This window comes from Hydra viridissima, unplaced genomic scaffold (genome assembly GCF_058129835.1).
Source record: "Hydra viridissima isolate aposymbiotic clone 2 unplaced genomic scaffold, HvirCarnegie_v1 scaffold_16, whole genome shotgun sequence".
NCBI lineage: Eukaryota > Metazoa > Cnidaria > Hydrozoa > Anthoathecata > Hydridae > Hydra > Hydra viridissima.
The window spans coordinates 5,775,018-5,797,665 of record NW_028324315.1 but is presented as its reverse complement, the minus strand read 5'-3'; the positions used below and the strand labels follow the sequence as shown (position 1 = coordinate 5,797,665).

General features: G+C 28.7%; 1 long non-coding RNA gene and 2 pseudogenes across 2 annotated transcripts; 2 read left to right on the top strand and 1 right to left on the bottom strand.

Moving 5' to 3' along the window:
- Window positions 1–1,747: 1,747 nt before the first annotated feature.
- On the bottom strand, window positions 1,748–15,640 carry LOC149877712 (uncharacterized). Of its 2 annotated transcripts, XR_016448043.1 has the most exons (4): window positions 15,517–15,627; window positions 5,870–6,057; window positions 4,815–4,896; window positions 1,748–2,296 (listed from the first exon to the last, which is right to left on the bottom strand). It is a non-coding gene; the product is annotated as an uncharacterized LOC149877712 (long non-coding RNA). The 2 variants fall into 2 exon arrangements; XR_016448042.1 differs by lacking the exon at window positions 5,870–6,057 and having other exon boundaries at window positions 1,753–2,296; window positions 15,517–15,640.
- LOC145183232 (uncharacterized) lies at window positions 11,002–12,322 on the top strand (annotated as a pseudogene).
- LOC149877713 (uncharacterized) lies at window positions 12,712–13,506 on the top strand (annotated as a pseudogene).
- Window positions 15,641–22,648: the final 7,008 nt, after the last annotated feature.

Sequence of the window (22,648 nt, the reverse complement as noted above, 5' to 3'; positions counted from 1 at the left end):
AATTTATAATTTTCATTTAGCATTTTAAAAATTTACACCGTTTGTACAGGAAAACTCATTTTAATCTTGCATTAACACAAATTGTTTTTGCAGCCTTCAAAATTCATGTTCAAAATTCGAGTTCAATCAAAAGCTTTTTGGAAAATTTTCGTACCAATCAAACCCAACATGGCGCTCTTTTTCATTCCACTAATCATAAGTATTTGATAAATTCAGTTATAAAAGCTCTTTACAAATCAACGCTCGAAAATTATTGCAAAAGTTACAAACGCAATCTAAATTTCTTCCACAATTAGAATTGCTTTTTACAGGCTTCTGGATCTTCTTTGCGAATTGGCTTCAGAATGCTATGACTACTTAGATAAACGCGTCAGTAAGTGTGATTAATGATAAACAAGAGATTTTTTAACAAAGATTTGTTTAATTTAGTTAAAGTAAAAGAGAAATTTTTAAGCTAAATCTGGTATTTTCGTTATTTTTATCATTTTCTAGATCTTGCTATGTTAAAAATATCCAGAGGTAAATTTTAAAATCACATAAAAACAAAATAAAGATGTCTCAAACGTCAGAACATAATCCTGAACTAGTTCATCCAAGGATTCTGTTCTTCTGAAAGCAAAGGTTCTTTGTAAGCGTGTAACAGAGGCGTTAGTATACAATATCGCAAGCAATACGTGAAAAAAAAAAACAACCTTTCATTATGAATCTCGAGTAAAAAAGGGTTATCAAAAAAAAAAAAAAATTGGTGCATGGTCATTGGCCAGATGCAAAATATTTCTTCTAACTGATTTAGTGACCGCTTATAGGTTCTCGGACTGGAACTGAAACTGGCTCTTGAAAGGTCCTTAATTTGTTGAAGGAAAAAATTCCAGTTTTGTTGTTCTCATACGAAAAATACTTCACCGTTGTTCCAGCCTGCAACAAATGACCATTTCATCACCAAGAGGAATGCGAAGGACATCATTGGGGCTTCAGATCAGACTGCATTGATTAAATATTGTAAAACCCTGCCGTCTTTAGTTTTTATTCTTGAAAAAGTTTCATTTGGTGGATGATTTTGAAAGTGCATAAAATCCGAAAAAATTTCAACTTTTTGTGACAAAATCAGTAATAAAATAAGTTCATGCTCTTCTCATTTTATTTTTGCTTGTAGTTCGTTTATTTTAAGATATTTTTTTTAAAGATTAAATTTATTCTGAATTTAAGTTTAAACTTTATTGAACAATCAGCGATCAAATTATAAAAAACTTTTTTTTAGCAAATGCATTCAACTTCCGAAGGTTCAGTAGAAAACCTTATTATTCGACAATCATTACAACAATCTTCGAGCAGATGAAAAAATGCATGCGCTTTGATTAAAAAAAACCTCCTCATATCAACTAGTTACCAGGATATCAATTAAAGTTTTGAATGTTGAAAGAAGCGGTTAAAGTTTAAAATATTGCTTATCGTAATAAGCGCTTAAAATATCTGTTGATCTAAACCGGAAACCTTGTCTTTTAAGTCTAAATTTTTACAGAAACGGAGTAAGAAAGATTGCGACAATAATGCTCTTCAAATGTACAAAGTTAATACATAAAAACTTTTTTTTAATATATATTGTATAAGATAATTTTAGTTCGAGATTCAAACAAAGATATTTTGCATTGAAAGGTGATGTCAAATGAAACGTTTCATTTTAAGAAAATACAAGTGAATCTCAATTTAAAAATTTAATTAAATGTTTTGAATTTTAATTAAATTTAATGAAATTTAATGAAATTTCAATTTAAAAAAACACCAATAAATTTTACTTGAATCTAAAACACAAAAAATATTTAAAAATTTATAATTTGAGTCAGAAGATGGAGAGTTCTAAAAATGTCAGATTTGTCAAATTCGTTAAGTGAAACGGCACCAATCTTAATGCTGAAACAATATTCATATTGTCGAAGATATCGAAAGAGGAATTCATCTTAGCATCCGTTTCTCATTCCACTTGCATTAACTGGTTTTTATATACTTCTAATAAAATATGGAGGAATTTTCTACTGTAGATCTTCACATTTTTGCATGGTACAAAAATCAATTCGAAATTCATTAACTAAAAGTTTGAAGCAAAAACTTTTTCTCTTTACATAAAAGTTTCCTTTAATTCATCAATTCAGTTTTTCACCGAGAAAAAAATAGTTGCAAATTTAGAAAACTTGTAATTCGAATCCTTTTAATGAACGACAAAACGGTGACTTTGATGATTCCATCTCTTTTTATTTGCTGGTGGTTTACGCAATATGGCAGCAGATCTTTTCATGTACAACTAAACGATAGAGTAAATAAAAATACATTGAACAAATTGTAAAAATACATTGAACACATTGTCAAAAAAAATACATTGTCAGAAAAACCACATTGTCAAAATATATTGAACACATTGTCAAAAATCCATTATTTGTTAAAATTGAAATATTGAATTAATGGAAAAAAAAAAAGAGAAAAAAATGAGGTTTCGTAAAACCAATCAACATTTTTCAATTTCAATGAGTTTCCTAATGTGCGATTGAAATAAATTTTAAAAATAATTATTTGAAAAATATTTTTTTACTTAAATATTTCTCTGTTACTTTTTACAAATATTACAAAGATTTATCATTTTTATTACAGGTTGAAAAAAAAAATTAAAGAACCAGCTTTATTTATAAACTTCTGTTGAGCATTCAGAAAGATAATTAGAAAAAAAGTTTCTTTTATACTTCTTTCAAGAGGAGGCTAGAAACGAGAGAACTATGACAATAAATATTTTTGTTTTTGAAATTCTGTTAACCTACTTAATCAAACGAAATATTTGTAACTAATGGTGGAATTTAAGAAAATATTTTCATGCTTCATAAATGAAAATGTTACCATTTTAAATTTTAATCTGCTGCTGTACCATTCTCCAGAAAGATCCTTCTTTGGTTTCACACTATCAACAGCTTACTATCAACAACTTTCAGTTAAAATATTTTAAAGAAAACTTGTTATTTAGTTATAATTTAGTTATAAATTATTTTTGAAAATTTAGTTATAAATTATTTTTGTTTTGTTGTGAAATTAGATTTGAGGAAAGAAATAGTCGTTGGATTTTTTATTATTATCAAATAATAACAGATAATAACAAATACTAATGAATAAGAAACAAATATTAATGAACAAAATACGCAAATTTTTATATCTGTCTTTTAAAATAAATTAATATTGCAATATTTTATATATATTTAGACATACAAAATTCTAAACATTTATTGAGATTTTGTTATGCATCACATACCTTTTATAATTTTGGTGAAAATATTCCTCAATAGTGCAATTAAGTTAAAATTATTTTTTAAAAGAATCAATTAACTTTGTTATTGTTTTTAAGTTTAATTTTGCATGTAAACTCTTTTGCATAAAATACTTTTGTCTTTGTAACTGATTAAAAGTTTTGCTTTTAATAAAAACTTTTCATGAATTTTGATTTATTCCAAGAGTAACACAAATCTGGCACAAAATTCAACGAATAAAAAAAACGTTGAAATGATGAAAAAAATTTCAAGGGTACAAATCTGCAAATATAATAATGTTATTATTATGAAAATCGTATTCACTTTTCTTATTAGCATTATTGGTTTGCATACTTTTGAAAATTTCGTTTTGAACAAATGCATAATTTTAGGAGGTAAATGCTCCATGGTCATTTCAAGTACACATTTTTTGAGTGATTATTAAGCACCATCTTTTGGTTTTTCATTTTTTAACAAAAAATAACAAATATCTGTTCATTTCAAAACCTATGTGTACTTCTCCTTCCATCTTTTAAAAAAAACTTTTATTTTTTATTTTTCATTAACAGAAGAACAAAACACGGTACTTAATCTAACCAGCAACTTTATCTTTATACTTATAAAAAAGAAAAAGAAACCAAAATTTATTTACATTCATTAACTGTAAGTTTAAATTTTTACAATTAAATAGACTTTTAAGATTGTCAAAATGTACTAAATACCTTTCATGAGAAACTTTGCATTGGCAGGAAGTATACAGGGAGTGCCTGTATACTTTTTACACCTTTGATGTATTCAGGACCTTTTGGAAGGTACAACTTCCTTTTGTCTTAAAAAAAATAATGAATCTGACTTGTTCTGAAGGACTTGGTGTGATCAACTAATACTAATTCTTATGCATTTACTTTGTTCACAAATTTGAGGAAGCCCTACAAATGTATGAAGGGGAGAGACCACAATAAACAATAGAAATAATCTAAACACTTAATAGTGACAACTGGTATTATAATTTGGTCAGTAAAAATCAGTTACTAATCAGTTTTTGCAAGAAATTAAGTTCTTTCTACACATGGCTCTCGAATTCCAAAGAAGGGCATAAAGGCATTGGCTGACTTGAGTTTTAGCCACTATGGAATCTCCCAAATGATCTAGTTAATCTTGTTAATAACTAGTAATCTTGTTTGATTACTTTTTATGATTAGGATTTAGGATTAGGATTAGTATTAAAACATTTTTTTTAGTTTTTCCTCTTTTACAATATAAAGTTCAAATAATAAAACACGAGCAGAGGAGTCCTTTTTCACAAAATCTATAGCCTGTAATGTGTTTGCCCATGGGTAGTTAACATGTCCTTTACCAATTTTTTACACATAAATTTGAGGCATTATAACAATGAAAAGCAACACTGAAAAAGGAGACAAACAAAATGGCATTTTATCTGAAGATTTGTGTGGAAACTTACTAACTCATTTTGTTTAAACTGATTTGTAATTATGCTCTCTAAATAGATTTGATAAAAGGCCAGGGATTTACCTGAGATGTTGGAGATGACATCTTCTGAAATCAGGGAATATCCAGTAGTATTTTTTTTTTACAACATTGAGCAAATGATATTCTGAAAAGATGGAAAAAAAAATTGAAAATCACTATGAAAATATTAAAGTTAGCCTAATACAATATAAATAATTGTTATCAAACCTAACAAGGAAAATATACATTCTTAAATTTTTTTCTGTATCTAAAAACACTTTCAAGGTAACATGTAAAAAGGGGAAAACAGTGCTTGTTAAGGTGGCAATCTTTTAAATTTGAATATCTTTCAAATGTTTCCTTGTTCTGACGTGAGTGTAACTTATACTATCATGTCAATCTGCAAGTTGACTGCAACAATTTTATAATTTATAATCATAATTACTTTTAATTATTTACAATTATAACTTTTTATAATTAATCATATAACTATTTACAACTGTAATTATTTTTAACTATAACTATTTATGATTATAGATATAATTTCCCTGCTAGCACACAACGTTGAAAAAACGTTGAAATAACGTTGATCGACGTTGATCAACGTTGTGTGCTAGCTGGGTTATTCTTAACTTTATAACACTACTGAAAACAAATCTACTATCTTTAATCTACTATCTTTAATCTACCATCTTAATCTACTATTCTTAATTTTATAACACTATCTGAAAATAAATCTACTATCTGAAAATAAATCTACTATCTGAAAATAAATCTACTATCTGAAAATAAATCTACTATCTGAAAATAAAGTGCAATAAACTAAAAAGAATCTGCAACAAAAAATTACATGAAACTAAATAGAAAAATAGAAAAATAAGTATGTAAAAATCAGTAAGGAACATTCCACATGAAATCATTCAGACCGTGACAACTTTATGGTTTCAAAATTAGTTGATTTTTGTTTTATTTGTAGTCCATAAGTTTACTTATTTTATCTTTGGTCTACTCAAAAAAAGAAAAAAAGAAATTAGTGGGAACAAAAAAAAAAAAACAGTAGAAATTCATGAAGAATTCAAGAGGATTGTAAGCAACAAACTGAGAAAAAAGATTATTACCTCTACATCTGCTTGGGGTTTCACTAGTCAAATTGAAAAGTGAACTGCAAAATGTCTGCTGCAAAACATGAGGAAATAATGGAAAGGGTCACAAAAAAATTCCTTCCACACATAGTATTGAAGAAGCCTCTTTAACAACAGAAGTGTCCAGCATCAGTTCAAACAATAACATCAACAAAGATCAAGATCTAGATAAGTTAAAAAAACCAAAAAAAATCAGATTTGAATCAGATCAAAATCAAACTGACTTTTATCAAAGTGATGAAAGTTTTCATGCCAAGGAAAAAAAAAACTTTCTAAGTTTTCTATACCAGAGTGTTCAAAAAATGGCTAGTAATACTTCGTCTAAGTTTTGCAATTTGGTACCTAAGTATTACATCACAACTTCAGGCTTCACAACCTGCGTGTGTGCATCCACCACCAAAATACTTATAACACACAATTAGGTGTAACAAAAGTTATAGAAATGTATGGTTTTAATTATTTGTTGCTTTGAAAATGATGAGTGTGTGCTGCACCAAACAAATGAATTGAAGTTCTCTTTTTTTGAAGTCAACTTGAATTGAACAATGTGAATTGAAGCATTAAAAAGCAATATAGCACAAAAGTTCATAAACAACATGGTACAGGAAAATTTTGTATTTAAACAATGGCAGAATACTGACTGTAAAACACTAGTATTCTAATTATTGCCAATTAATGAGTTTATTGATATGTTACACAACAGAATTGACAACCTTACCACACACTCATATACAGCTGAAACCCAGAGTTGCTACTATTTCTCAAACAAAAATCTTTTTATTACATCTCAGAAGGTGTTCATTATGACACTGGGCTTTTCTACAAAATTCAAGAAGATATATCAAAGACACGAGATGTATCAAGTACTTTTCAAATCTAGCACAAATTAAAAATTTTTAATTTTTTTAATCTTTATCACAAGAAAGATTTTTTACTACCAGCCGAAAGATTTTTTTTACCAGCAGGTAAATCCCCTTGTGATGGTATTGGTAGTACTGTTATATGTCTATTATGTGTGCCAGGAAATTCTTAAACAAGTAACTACTGGACAGATTTTGGAAGTTAATATAATATACCACTCTTATAAAGACAAGATGGAATCTGTGTTAAGTTTTTTTTCAAGCTTTAGCTAATATATATTTTTTCTATTAAAACATGCTCTGTATTTTATCTTTTAATACTAAAAATATAATTTTTGAAACCATACTTTAAACAAGTACTAAAGAGACAAAGTATAATTACAGTTTTTTTAGCAGTCCTGAGATAAAATAATGGTAGACTTTTTTTTAGATTTTTAGATTTTGATTTTTTTTTAAAACACTCTTTCTCTACATCATTTTTCTAATAGAGTTGTAAAAACAATTCAATTAAGCATCATTTTTGATTCTCAGAGCAAAAATCTATAGATATCCCAATATTTTAGGAAGATTCTGCAAAACTCAAAATATTAAAGGTCAAAAGTTGCTTCTTAGACTCTTCTGATTGTCATAAAAACCCTGAATCAGCAAAAATTCACCATCTAAAGAACCATAGTGTATTTTTACTTCAACTTTTTCAAGACACAGTATAAGGTATTTTTAGATGTCCAAACATTCTTCTTGAACTCTTAAAGTAGTTTATTTTACATACAGAACTTGTTGCAGCTCAGACCTTTACAAGTTTGTGTACAACAATAAACTTGCAGAGCACATAACAATTCTTTTTGGCTTTTAAATATTTCAAAAACTAATTACTAAAAAAAAATTAGTATTATTATTGTGACTTACATAAGATGTTTAAATTAAAAAGTTACTATTATGATCAGTGGAACACCTAAGATTGGATCACCGAGTGGATCACCTGACAAATCTAATGCATTTAAACATAAATACAGGTCTTTACATGCTAAGTGGAATAATGGCCCTAAATTACCCACCTCAGATCTTGATGAAATTTGTTGGGGTGCAAATATCAGTGGGTTAAGTAAATTCCTGAAAATATCAGCTCAATATCTTTATGTGGTTCTTAAAAATCATCTTACGTGGTTCTTAAGACCACATTAAAAAAATAGACCATTTTGCTTGAAATCTCCCCATTCAATTGTAAACTGTTTTTTTCTTTTTTTTTAGAGGTTGATAACGTTTGAACAAATGGTATACATGCCTTCATTTTTCCAAGTTAATAAGTACTCTGTGGATATTTTGATATTTTTCCATAATGGCAGATGCACATATACTATGTTCATCTTTTAAAAACTCAGAAATTGTAGTAAAAAATTTTAATAAATTCAAATTATTACATGCTAATTACTAAAAGATAAATAAATATTATTAATGTTATGTAAACACCTAAAACCTTACAATCTTTTTTTTTTTGAATAAAAATTTTCTTGAATGAAGAAAATTGTATTTTTAAAATTTGAAGCGAAACTGTTTATGTTCTTAGAGAATTGTTTATGAACAGTACATTGGAGCCTTCTGCTTGCTGTATTTGTAAAATGCTAAACGAATCCTGTCACCATACTATTTTTACCAAGTCTAAGAAGAATAGATCTTTTAAAAAACCATTCAAACAAAACCAAGAGTTTAAGACATAAAGGTCTCCATTCTCAATTCATTCAATTTTTTTCAATTTCAATCTCATTCAACCAATCTGCAACAAGAAACTGTTTTAAGAGTACAAGAAAGAGTATCACGAGAAACTGTATTTAGCACCCTATAAGAGTGAATTATAATTACAATATTATAAAAAGTATTAAAAATTTTATAATCCATTTAATAAGACTAATAATAATATAATATGTATGAAATTATGAAAGTATGAAAAAAAAAATTAGTCTCAATATTTAAATTACCTTGAATTTAAAAAAATGTCAAAATAACTGATTGTTATTCTTTCCTTTTCTAGTATTTCTTAAAGAAATTATTCTTCTGTAGTGAAATAATTGAGTTTTTTAAAGTACTATCATTTTAAAATGAAAATGATAACACTATACCCTGAGAAAATGTAAATTTTGAAATGAGCTTTATGTTAAAAGATCTGAATTCAAGTATCATCAATTTTGGTTGCTCACCAGTTCAGTGCTAAACAAACCAGTATTGATTGCTAGATACCTTTCACATACAGTTTAATTAAAGCAAATGCAGCACAGTGTTCTTCTCACTTGACTGTTAATAGAAAATTTAAGCTCAGCTTAATCACACTTTTAGCACAGTCATATATCGCAATATTTTGTGCACACAATTTCAGCAGTTACAATTGATATGAAATACAGGCTGACCAGTCTTCAATGGCTTTTGTTAAAAATTATTGTTAAAATTAAATTATTAAAAGTTATCAATTAGAAGTTATTAAAAATCATGAATCCAATTTGAGGATGTTTATCCCGGTTATGTCAGTTTTCTAGTAAGTGTTGCTCTAGCAGAAATTAGAGGGATGAACAGCTTCATACTTGACCAAATTATGAAAAAGGTCATTCCAAGGTGTATCCACAACACAGTTGTATGTCATCCACCATAAGCTGCAGACTAAAATTTATAGTTGAGAAGTTTGAAAAGTCTCTGACTTTTGGCGCTGCAAGGTTGTAGTACAATGTGGTGGTTCCTGTATTTGCTGCTAAAACAGAAAAGTTTGATGGCATAATTTGATAACAAGTGTGATAAAATAAATTAATTTTTTTTAGCGTTAGAAGGCCAGATGCAAAATGTTGCAGAAGTTTTTTTTCTTCTTATCTTGTAGCTTCTTATATTACACCCCCTATGCAGACCTATGCAGACCTATGTAGACCCCTGTAGACCTACATTTTTCAAGTATTCCTCTGATTTGATCATTGTCATAATGGTTTTTAATTATTTTTTTGCAAGCCTTTTGTTTTGCTATAACTGGAATATTTGCCTTCTGATGAAAAACTGTCACCTGAGGCAAGCTTACTTTTGCAGCCTCCCATTATGTCCAGTTAGCATGTGCTGAAGGTGATGTAACATGTATTTTCAAACATTATGCTCTAATTATATTAAAAAGGAGTATTGTTAACAGATGAAATGTCCATTGTATAAATGTAATAAAAAATATAACATATTATGTATTTTGTGCTATAGGCTAGCAAACACTATAGGGTACTAAATTATTCTATTATATAAAAGTTGCCAAAGAAAATAGGTTCAATTTAAATTCTTATCAAATACAAAGAAAACAATTACAAATGTTAACAGAAATTTTAAAAATTTTATTACTCAACACTAAACAATGCATTCAATAAGTTGTCACATTCAGTTGGTTAATTATGAAACAATTGATACTTGAAATTATTATAAACACAAAAGGTTACAGTAAAACACCATTTCTGAAGACACTTTGAATTGAAATATTTTTATTAAAATTTTTATTGAACACTTTTAAAACAAAACAAAATCAAGATGACAGATAAACAATTTCTATGCTCTCAACTATTCAATTTAAACAAAGAAAAGTTAACAACATAGGATGTAGAACAAAAGGTATGCATATTATTGTAACCTGCTATAATCAAGGGTCAAAAACCTGAATGGGCAAGGCAGCAATTTACATGGAGTAGATTGTAAATGGGGTAAATTTTCAATATGGTTTTTCAAAAACCAATAAAAAAAAAAAAAAACTTTATCCAATTGAACACTTTAAATTTAAGAATGGATTTTTCAGAAATCAACCTTCAAAAGATTCAAGCAGTGAAAAATAAAAAGATGTGCACCACATACTTTATAATCAACTTTCGCCAAAAACTAAAAGAAAAAAAAGACTTAAATTTCATATTGATGATTAGATAACATGCATTGTTGTTAATAAATAAATGAGAAAAGAAAAAAAAGTGGAGAGGTTTCTTGAGATTCTGAAAAACCAGGAGTTACAGGAAATAAACCCTACACTGTGGACCAGAGTGACTGCCAGATTGAGTTGTTCCCCAGGTCTGATTTTTCTTTTTCAGTAGTTAGGTATACATTAGTAGACACCATTCATGATATTTTAAACTTCTGAGGGGTTGGACAAAGTTAAAAAATTTTTGCTCAAAAATCATTACTTTTAACGATAAAAATGTTAATAAAATTAGGCTAAAACTAGGTTGAAAACCTGCAGAATAATAAATTGCATATACAATGGCGGAATGTTCACATAAAACGTGTGCTGTTTGTCTTACATAGTTTGATAAAAAGTCAACTAAAATTTAAAAGATCACTCCTGCAATTGAAACAAAGATAAAATCTTTCATATGAAACCAGTATAGTAGAACCTTACAAAAATTTAGACTTTTATAATCTATTCACATATACATACATACATACACATATACACAAATAAGAAATTATAAAATATACATAAACATAAATGAAAAAGGTTATAGGAGTAAAGAATAAAGTTAAGCATAAATTTTTAAATAGAAATGATGGAGTGACTTTAAGAACAGATTCTTGGATCTAAGAATAAAATCTGTTTTTAGGGTGTATGGAAGGATGCTCCAAGAAAGGATACACTGATAAGTAATGGAATTTATTCCATGTTTAGTTGTCTATTAAAAAATAAGTAATACATATATATTACTTAAATTTACATTTAATTGTAATGAACTTACTATATGCTTAAATTTTAATCTTACATAGGATAAAATTTAATAAAAAATAAAAATGAGCCTTACATAGGATGAATAGACTAAAAGAACATATAGGATGCTAATATAATATATTTACTGACCAACAAATTATTTTTAGATTGGTAGATTACATCTTAGAAGATCATCAAATATCAACCACATAGTAGATAAAATTGATGCTTTAAATGATTCTACTCCTGAACATGTAAAGTCTTCCAGACTATGTTCTGCATGCTTTTGGTCACATAATAACATTGATTGCACTGAATGTTTTTTTGGATAAAACATTTGTGCATTTGTTTTTAAACAAAAATATTTAGTTTTGCTTTATTTTTGTTTTTAAACAAAAAATTTTAGTGCAAAGAGTTGCTCACATCTGTACCAAGAGCAGAGCTGTTAACAATCTCATTGAAGCAGCAGAACAGCTTGGACCTAAGTATTCAGAGCATGTTGCCTCAGGCAAGTAAATTGAATTGCTTTTTCTAATAAAAACACATATTTAAAAAACCCAAATAATAAACATATTTTATTAATATCTGTTGCCAGGTATACTTAGGCAAAAGATGGAGGCTGAAAATATTTGTAGAGGACAGAAGTTTTAGCTGGTTACTCAGGTTTCTCCTTTGTGGTTAGGACTCCAGACAAGAAAAGTGACCGAATTGAGCTGAAGCAGGTGTCCTTCGGTACTGTTATGGAGTTGGTTAAATCTCTTGAGCTTTCAAAGAATCAAACCAAGAACTTTTGTTCCAAATACAGAGCTAGTATGGGAACTCAAACCTGGATTGAAGAAAATATTTTTTAAAAAATTGAAGCTCTCCATACCTGTATAGATTAGTTTTACACCACTAAAGAAAAGTTCATGGATGGAGAAGTTGTTACTAGAACATTAGTTTATGTAAAAGATACATCTACATTTATACAGCACATAACAGAAAGAGGAATAGATCCACATGACTCCACTTTGAGATAGCTATGGGTTCAGGTCAGGGATTTCTTAAGGTCACTGTAAATGTTTTTTATCCCCAAAAAAAAACCTTGTTAGATTCAGAGCTTGATGATACTGGAGTAAAGAGATCCTTTCTTATAGCAATTGTCGAGGGAGTTTCTGAAGCTAATGGTAATCTCTGAAAGCTTATTGGGCCTCTGAGTTTTTAAGATGTAAAGTATTACACTGCATTTGATCTTAAATGTGCAAATTCAGTTTTCAGAATAAGTAGTCATGCTGGGATGTACAGCTGTTTATACTGTGAGGGATCTTGCACTCTTGTGCCTGGTAACAAGAGAACACTTAGGTCCTTGGATGAACACTACAATAACTTTAGCCTTGATGGAAAGAAGAAGTTTAAAATGTCACTCTTCAAAAATGTTATAAATCCAAGACTTTTGTACAAAGAGGAAGATCCTGAAACTCTTCTTGAGGAGTTGGTTCCTGTTCCTCAGCTCCATGTTCTAATGGGATTAGTAAGTGAACTTGCAGTGTTTTTGCTTAGCATATGGTCTTTGTTTGAGAAGTGGTTAGACTCAAATTACATCATGTTTCAAGGATACTAAGGCATAGATTTTAATGGAAAAATGCAAGCAAGTTCCTGAAGTTGGTGGATATACTTGAGAGGGATATTGTAAATAATGGAAACTATGACTTATTACCAATTGTAAACTGTCTTAGAAAGTTTAAATGCCTTCAAGCAGAAGCATTTGGTATGGTAGCAGGGGATAACATCGAAACTGCTGTTCTGGAGTTTAAAAAGTCCTATGCAGATTTGATTGAAAATGTGCATGACACATTCGAGGGTATTGAGCTCACTGTTACATGGAAAGTTCACACAACAGTATGTCATATACTTCCTTTTCTTCATTCTAACAACTGCGGCCTAGGAGTTTACTGTGAGCAAACAGGAGAAGCTATTCATCAAGAGTTCAAAAAACATGCAATAGATACAAACGAAGAATTAACCATAAAGATTATGCAAAACGGCTAAAATCCAGTATTGTTGAATTTGCATCAAAAACATAAAATAGATCAAATACTATAATTTGATTTAATGTTTATCATTTAAAGTATATATTGTAAAGTATGTTAATTTTAGCATTCAGACTTATAATATAACTAGTAAACATAAAGTTTTCTTGTTTTGGGCTTTAATTTTTATAGGATAAGTTATAGCTGATTTCTGAATTTTTTGTTTTAAATTTTTTTTGAAAATTCCAACACCCCAGAAGTTCTAAATATTATAAATGATGTCTACTAATATCTACCCAACTATTGAAAAAGAAAAATCAGACCTGGGGAACAATTCAACCTGGCGGTCACTTTGGTCCACAGTGCCTACTCAACACCTAATAAAAAATTTAAGGCTTGTAAACTGAAAATAAAGATTGTATGCTGCACAGTTGTGACAACAGTCCAGGGAAAGAAAATTTTTAAGGATTACATGAGCAATTCTTTTGATGAATATGAAATTAATGAAGTGAGTTTCTATCAGTGGCAAAATGTAAATTTCTAATGTACTTCTGCCCCATAAACTTAAAATCTAGATCATTTTACTGAAATTTGTTTGTTTGTTTGTGATCAGTTAGACAATCTATAAGAGCACAATTTTATAGCCAAAAGTCAAGCCACATGCAAAATTTAAAAACCAACTTAAAACAAAAGTAGGCTTAAATTCTTCTTAACTCTTCAAAAATATATAGTTTTCTAATACAAGATACAGCACAAGGGTTCCACTGGAATAACAGCCAGGAGTATTGCATACCTTTGGTATTTATTTTCAGAAAAATGAGAAACTAGTTTGTCAAAGTTATTGTGTTGTATCAGTCCATTTCATTAATTTTGTTAATGCTCATTGCTTAATCACTAATTTTATTCATAAACAGAAGTATTTTAGAAAACTTGAACACTTGAAAGGGTACTAAAAAGTCTACCACACCTTACATATTAACTTGGTCATATAAAGTTGACTTTGATATCTTTTTATATTGCTTTTATTTTACTTTTAGACTTCATAAAAGGATTTAGCTTTGATGTTGTAACCACATATTATAACTTTTTATATTTGAACAACTAGAGCTATATTTAGTATTACATACATATTTATCTAGTATTTAAAATTTATTTAATTTTATGTTCTTTGTTTAGTTTTATGTTTTTTGCTCTTTAATCTGATTAATGTGATCTATTTGAGGGGGTTACCAATGAGTCACATTTATTTTTTCAATTTTCTGATAGAGCACATGTAGATTGATCTGTAAAAAACATTTCAAGAAAAAAAACTAATGTGAACATAGGTTATGAACCCTTTAAATCAGTGAAATATTTTTGAAAAATCAGAGTGCAGTTCTAATCACCTGACTTTATCTAAAATTTCAAACCAGCATCAGTAGATCTGCATCCAATTTAATTAGCAGAACAAGCCTATCAAACTCAAACAAATCTATAATTTAGTGGGGAAAATTTCAAGTTTAGCCTGCCATTATGGAAAAATATTAAATTATCCACAGAGTACTCACTAGCTTGGAAAAATGGAGGCATTCACACAATTTGTTTCAAAAAATATTAATCTCTGAAAATCAACCTCTAAATAAACTTTTTTCTCTCAATTAGCAAAATTTCAATGTTACAGATAACAAAAATTTAATGAAAATAAATGAAAAGTAAAAAACTCCTCAAGGTAGAGATTTTCTCAGCCTTTTATTATATCTGTTTTCAAACACTTGTAATCTTTGTTCACCTAGTGAACTCCATCCAATAAATATATATCTAAAACTGAAACAAAATTTTTTATATAAAGAATAGTAAAAAAAACCTTTCTTCAGATGACATTTATCTCATAAAGAAAGCTTACCATATCCTTATCAATATAATGTTGCAAACTACACTAATTGAGTTATAATATAGAAACAACATAAATCTGCTTTAATGCACCATTATACACTACAATATACGTGTTTTTTACTGAATATTAAAATGGATTTTATTTTTACATAATGAATTTACTATTTAAGAGTAACTTAGTTTAAAACATACCTACAATACCATTTATTTTAAGTAACTTCAAGCCATGAATATTCTTTTGTTCATTAATGTTGCACATCTTTTTGGGATGTCTTCAAACATTTTCTTAATATAAACTGTATAGGTCAAAAGGACAAACTTGGATAAAAACTTTAAAAGTACTTGAAATTCTGCTTAACAATATTATTACACAGATTAGATTACCTCCTAGGAAGTTAATTTAATCTGTATATAATCTAATAAAGTTGCCTAATAAAGATTTGAGGATTTAATTTTAAAGCTACAAAACTGTTTACAATCACTTCCCTTCGAATTATATTCTTTCCAATATTATTAGAGTTTGAAAATCACAACTTCTCAAATGAAAACGTTCGAAAATCAGCAACAAATGTTTTTAAAACAATTGTTTAATAAAAATGTTAACTATAGAATTTAAAACCTTTATAGAAATAATATTTATTAATTAGAATGTTAAAAAACTATACATAAATGTTAAAATCAAATTGTTTACATATTATATATAACTAAAACATAAACACGTATTTCATGCATTTTAAAAGCTGTAAGATTGTTTATTGAGCTCTATTTTGGAGTTATTGAACTTATTACAAGTATTTTTTTAATTTTGAACATCAGCGCCAACATTGAGTGCGTCTAAAACCCATTTATCTAAATCATCAGCCGCGCGTTTTTATTAAATACGCATCAGATTTGATTTGGTTTTTTGATCTATAACGAATAATAACAAATAAAGTAGCAACTTCTATAATAGTTTTTTAAGATAAATCGAACTTCTGAAGTTTCTTCAAATAGAACTTTTATGCGTTTAAAACAGCAAACCTTTTGGTTAGACAAGTTTATATTCATGCATAAATTTGTTAATTAAAGTTTATTATAAAAAAAGTTTAACGGTTAATCAAGAAGTAATTCTGAGCATGCGTCTTAAAACGTTGAACCAAAATAACAAGGTGTACAAGGTATCGCAATTTTTTATTTAGAATTTTAAAACTTTTTATATAAAACTATATATGTAAAAATTTTTTTATATAAAAATATATATACATAATATTTTAAATTCTAACTATTTCAAATAACTGACATAGACGTTTGTACTTTCATAGGCGCCGAGTTCACGGGGGCAACAGGGGCAGCGCCCCCCCCAGGAAATTTATACTTATGGTATATTATCACGGATTATCTCGGGGGCGAATAGATACTCTCGTCCTCATGATAATCCGTGATAATATATTATTAGTATAAATTTCCTGGGGGGGCACTGCCCCTGTTGCCCCCGTGAACTCGGCGCCTATGTGTACTTTATTCGTTATTACTCGTTGAAAACAGAAAAACCAAACAGCGATGTTTAAAGAAAGACTCTAAACATTCTTCGAAGCGATGTCAGAGAATCCTTAAAAAAACAGCACGAAAGTGTCTTCAAGGTTATAGACTAATCTCCTCAACCTCCGGATTTTAACCTCAATGAACTATTGTAAACCGATCAATCCATCCCCAAATTATGAGAAATTCTACACTATTAGAAGTTGAAAAGATCCATCCCCAAGTTATGAGAAATTCTGTTAGAAGGTGAAAAGATTAACTTAAATAAAAATAAATTATAAAATTTTGTTAATAGCAAAGCTGAAATAACGATGGTAGAAGGCTCGAATATATGAAATGTATATGTAAAAGGCTCGAATAATAAAAGCTGTTTTGAAAACAAGAGGTTTTTTTTTTTTTTTTAAAAAAAAAAAGATTATTTTAAACTTAAAACAGTTTAAGAAAATTAGAAATGCTTTTTAATTTCCAAAATTAAAACATAAAGTAATTCATTTAGGTTTTAATGAATACTCATTCTCCAGATACTTAGTGCCCAAATACCTTCCCACTGCAGCACAGTTGTTACACAATTTAATAGAAATATATATAAGTACAAGAAATATATAAATACTTATATTATACATTCATACATTCATACATACACACATACATACATACATACATACATACATACATACATACATAAATACATACATACATACATACATACATACATACATACATACATACATACATACATACATACATACATACATACATACATACATACATACATACATACATACATACATACATACATACATACATACATACATACATACATACATACATACATACATACATACATACATACATACATACATACATACATACATACATAACTACATACATAACTACATACATTTCTTTTTACTTTTCCTACCCACGATCCCATATTTAAACTATCGCATGATGTGTTAAAAGATAGTTGCGATCCCGTAATCCCGTTTTGCTAATGTTTTTGGGGATGGTATTGAATAAGGATCAAAACCAAATGACTCCTTTTTGAGGTTTACCCACAATCCACTCTTAATCGCACTTTCTACCATCCGAGTTTGATTTGGGTTTTTAAAAAGTTTCTCACTAATTATTCCAAATACTTTATCATTCATCATTTGAGGCACTTCTTTTGGTGGGAGTGCTATCGTTCAATAATACATATCACCTCTAAATACTTTTAGGTTGGGGAGGGGGGGAGGCTCAGAAGATGGCAATCCTGTCTAACATCATGGCAGTCGCAAGTTTCCCAGAAATTATAAGCCCATACATTATGATCAACTCATTATAATATACCATTGCTTGACTCATAATATAAATTGTTCAATTTTTACTTATTAAAAACGAAATACAATTTTTAAAAAATTGTAATTCGTTTTTATTAAGTAAAAACTGAACAATGCTATAAGTTAGTATTAGCTTGTGTCAGTAATGTAACTTTGTAACAATGCAAATAATATATCTAACATAAGCAGACTATTAAGCATTTCCATTAATGGCTAAATAAACAATGCCACAAACTCGTAAGAACTAAATAATACCAATGAAAAAACAACTAAAAATAAAAAAAATATTTAATTTAATATCATTTTTAGTTTATATATAGCTATGACAACTAAAAATGAAAAAATTTGATTGGGCTACAAAAATACCCAAGCGATCATCAACTTAACTAAACTTAAAATTTTCAAATTGTTGTTGATTTTATTAGTAAAAAAAAAAAGATTTCTACATTAAAACTTCATTTTATAATACTAAAAGATGTTTTGCATTACTGCAGATCAAATTATCACAGTTTGAGATGCCACATGTAAAAGTAAACCCTTTCTGGGTTAAATATTAACTAGATATCTAACACGCGCTTCTGCAGTGAAGCAAATTTTTTGCCAGCCTGGTTTAGTTTTGCCAGCCTGAAATGACGCAATGATTTATCAAAGCAAAACAATAACAAATTAGTCAGTTTAAATAAAACGGCTACCGGCATTAAAAACTTTAAAAACTTGCTTCACTTTTTCTTACGGAATTTTTGTGAAGTTAGACATTAGTTAATACATATCATTGTGTAAAGTTCCAAGAATGAAGACAAATAAAGATGCTTTTAGAAAACTTAAGTGCATCTGCTCCAGTTATTTCGACCAATAAAAAAAAGCTTTCCTCCTGTTGGACTTTTTTATTTTGGGAACAAAAATAAAACTAATTCTTAATTTTTTAGAATTTTTTTAATAATTAATAATTTTATGCTTCAGCAATAAATATTCAAGTAAGAGGTTTATACAGTAAACTCCCGGTTATTCGAACTAGCGCTTATTTGAATTTCTCGCTTATTCGAAGCAATTTTCCTTCCCCGTGAATTTTTCTTAACAAACTAACAAACTCAGTTATTCGAAATTTCGGTTATTCGAAGTAAATTCTTATTCCCTTAGGAGGTTCGAATAACCGGGAGTTTACTGTAGTAACTTATTGTTGTTTGTATTCTTAAATTATATTAATTTTTATAACAACAACCGATAAAAAATAATTTTGGCTCAAAAAACGCGATTTTGTCACTGTGATTTTTTGAACTAAAGTTTCTACTCTCATCTGACCGAATTACATTATTCAAAAACGATTTTGATTCGTTTGCATGATTGTAACAATCCATTCCGTTAATCTTGGTAGCCTTTATGACCAACAATTACTATCGCGCAATTAGGCCGTGGCGATAGCGCGATATTTAATAAGAATAAAAACGATAAGCGATACAACGATAGCGCGATATTTAATAAGAATAAAAACGATAAGCGATACAACGATAGCGCGATATTTAATAAGAATAAAAACGATAAGCGATACAACGATAGCGCGATATTTAATAAGAATAAATTTAGTTTACACTCGTAATAGGTAACGAAAAATTCTGAACCAACGGTTTACGTCTACACTCTTTGGCTGTCAAAAATATTGTCCTCTTATAATTGTGGCTAACGAACCATACATTTCGGTAGAAAAAAACAGAAACTCCCTTTTAAAATAGTTTTTCACTGAGAAAAATCTAAAATGGGTCATTTTTAGAGGTTGAGGTGGAAAACGAAACGAACAGCTTTTTTTAAAAAAATTTTGCCTTGTTTTTTACAAAAAGGATGAATCTGAAAATATTTTAAAATGAGACTTCTACATCGTCGGGCGACAGGAAAAACTCATTAAATAACAAAAAACAATGGAGTAATAAGCATTTTAATAGTTTTTTTTAAGTTAAAATTTCATTTTTGGAAAAACATGTTTCGCTTTGTAGGGTTATTATGCTTTATATTCTACATTCTGTAATTAAACTAATTTTCCTAAGAAAGTTGATGATATTTTATTGTACTTAGTGTAAAAAAACACATTTCCTATTTTTGTACTTAAAGAGTTTTTCCTGTCACCCGACGAAATAATGCAATAGTTTTCTTTGTAAATTGAAATGGTGCAGGTGTGTTTGTTCGATCCGTGCAATAAAACGGGTATATTTTGGCATTCTTTAGCGAAAAAAAAAAAAAAAAAAAAAAAAAAAAGTACCATCAAATAGTAAATGAAAAAAAAGAAACGGAGTTGATTTAAGAAATAGACGAAAGAGGAAAGCAAACTAAAATGCTAAAACTTTTAACGCCATGAAAAAAAAAGTCCGATGTAAACAAAAAACATTATAATCAACTTTCAACAATGACAAAAAAAAAAACACTTTTTTTTAAAACATTTTCTTGGTGGCAGTGCCATACCAGGCTTTTATAAGGCCTTGGATGAGAAACATTTGCGATACCCTTACTCTCAAGATATATTTTTTAAACAATTTATGATGCCTTTTCGGCTGCTTAAAGGACTGATACACGGCTTTATTCCACTTGTATTTATGAAAAAAATCAGATATTACAAATACTACACTTTCCATATATTACACTTCTAAGTTCAACAAAGTACAAGTTTTTGACCTTTTCAAAGCAAATATTTCTACAATATTGGAAAAGTCACTTTCTTGACAAATATCACTTTTTATTGACAATGTTGATAGCCCCACTTTCTTGAGTTACAGTTGAGCGCAAATATTTTTTTATTAGTTTCATTTTTGAAAAGCTTCTTTCGACAGAAGAAGCAGTGGCTCTGGAAATTTCAGTTGCGAAGAGCAAAATAAGCATTTAGGTAAATGTCCTCCAGTTGATTTGTAAAAATCTCTCGTAGACAATCCGGAACAGCAGCACAGTGACCTGGGATGACATTGCTGAAATGTTGCAGTTCTTCACAAAGGTTAATGCCGTAAGTATTATTTTTTTTATCTTTCTTCTGATCCTGGAGGCTATTCTGAACTTTCATTGAATGCGCCATTAGCTGTTCTTGTGGCATTTTTTATCGTAAATATTTTTTTTTAAGAAAATGAATTTATCTTCAAACAAACATATCGTGTCAATTTGCGTTAAAGAATAAAAAAAATTTGATATTTAGAAAAAGATTAGAATTTAGAATAATTTCTTTAAGAAAGGAATTTTAAAAAACCTATTTCCAATTAAATCTCAATTTTCATTATGCAACAAAAACTGCTGACATAATCAGATAAATTGCAGACATAATCAAATAATAAATTGCTAAAAGTAACTCACACAGATTTGTATTTATCGTAAAATCTGATTCCGAATTTTTTTTAAAGATTTATTTTTAATACTAATCTATGTTAAATAATGATAAAGAAAAATAAAGTAAAAAAACCGATTTAAAATTTTATCTCATAAAAGCAATAAAAATAGAAGAATCAGCGTAGCGTAACCAGCCTAAAGTGGTGAGAAAAGAACAGCGAGTCTACTAGTCTACCTATATGTGGATAACCCTACGGAGTACTTCACAAATAGAATTAAATTACGCGAACGCGCTCGTGCACGTTTTCAAGTACGTAAATTTAGTTTTGTTAAAAGTTAAAAACTTTTATTATTTACACAGAGAAAAATTTGCAAAAAAATCTGCAATGATTTTATTTCTGCATCACTAAAATTTCATATTTAGAAAAAAATCTACACTAGTATTAAAGTTTAAGTTTGGTATTAGGGTTAGGTTTGGGGTTATATTTGGAGACAGGGTGAAGCTTTATTCTTCCGGAACGGCTCGTTATTCTAATTTTCTAAATTTTTGAGAAATGATTCTAGATAAAATTAAGTAAATATTTTAAAGCGAGTTATGCGATCCTATCGATCAAAAAGGATCAAATTACGGTGTGTCGCTCATTTACTATAACAAATTTCTGTCAGTAGAACCAATCTTCATCTATCGAAGATAAAATAGCAATGAAAATTTTCAAGAAATTCATTGTGAATTTTGAAAGTATTTTTAGAAAGATTTCTTTGTTGAGGAATACGTCATTCGTCGCCAAAGTCACGCGTTACCTGCAAAAATTACCGGTGCAAAATCCCTTAAGAGAAAATACCACGTTGTGCTTTTAACCCAAAACTTCAATGAAAAGTTTTAACTGAAATGAAATTGCAGGTACTCGGGGGGGATGATAAAAATCTAAACCGTTTATATCACGTTTCTCACTTCTCCCACGTAGTTTGAAAATGAAAACTAATGGTTTACAATATTTGCGTTAGTCAAGTCCGTACTAAATTCATTATTACCGTTAAGAATATAAAAGAAAATATATGATAAAAATAAATGATAAAGTAAGCAGAACTCAAGAAACAGCCTAAAAACAAGCAGAGTAGTAACTAGATATTTAGCACCCTGGGCTAAAGCTTCCATTGCGCCCTGGCTATTGCATGACTAAAAATGCGCC